The following is an 824-nucleotide window of genomic DNA, read 5'->3' on the forward strand; positions in this document are numbered from 1 at the left end:
CCGGGCCGCCGAGAACGTAAGCTTTGATCGCGCCATCGCTCGAAGACCCGATCATCTCGTCATGAGCGTGGAGCTCAATGTGGAGATGCAAGAGGAGAACTCCTACACCGTCAAGCGTGCTCTTTGCAACTTGCTGCTGTCGCTGTGCGTGGTTATCCCGTTCTTACCGTGGCTCTTCCGGGTACATTTGCTCAAGCTATAAAACTTTTCATTGCTATCGCCCCAGGGAGGTACTTAAAATCTCGATCGAAGCTTTTCCAATCCATTTCTTTCCAGCTCGCTCACAGGGACGATCAACATTGCAACAACAGGGACAGTCCAGGAATCTTCTTTGGTTTTTTTGGTTTTTTTTTTCTTTAAACAGCTTAGCTTTTGTTTTTGGCTCGCTCTGGACAAAACAAGACAGGGACTTTAACAGGAGCGTACGAAAGGCGTGTTGTACTCACGTACTATTCCGTGACACGGAAGAAATGCACGGAATCTACGTGGTGGGTTTAAAGTTAATAATGCGGCTTTTCCTAAGTTTATACGCAGAGAAAGAGTTCCAAATAAGTCCTCTTGGAAGAGGTACAAATTAGGGTGCTGTGTGGGTAGATCTACTGCTATTTATTTTCCTTCCCTATTTTGACGAGGTAGTTTTTTTTTCGCTCTGCTCTCTTGGATAGGGGATGAATATTCTCTCTATCTCGCTACATGGAACCACAACGACGCGAGAAGCATTGATTCTCCTCCTCTTTGCGTGTTCTTGAGGAATCGATCGATGCTTGCGTGCTGCTGAAGAGGGATTTATGGGTGATTCCCGGCAGGAAAATGCCACAGATTTG

At 46.2% G+C, this 824-nt stretch overlaps 1 long non-coding RNA gene across 1 annotated transcript; it reads left to right on the plus strand.

Moving 5' to 3' along the window:
- Positions 1 to 6: 6 nt before the first annotated feature.
- LOC112343966 lies at positions 7 to 626 on the plus strand. Its single transcript, XR_002991497.1, has 2 exons — positions 7 to 230; positions 277 to 626. It is a non-coding gene; the product is annotated as an uncharacterized LOC112343966 (long non-coding RNA).
- Positions 627 to 824: the final 198 nt, after the last annotated feature.

Source organism: Selaginella moellendorffii, unplaced genomic scaffold (genome assembly GCF_000143415.4).
Source record: "Selaginella moellendorffii unplaced genomic scaffold, v1.0 SELMOscaffold_372, whole genome shotgun sequence".
NCBI lineage: Eukaryota > Viridiplantae > Streptophyta > Lycopodiopsida > Selaginellales > Selaginellaceae > Selaginella > Selaginella moellendorffii.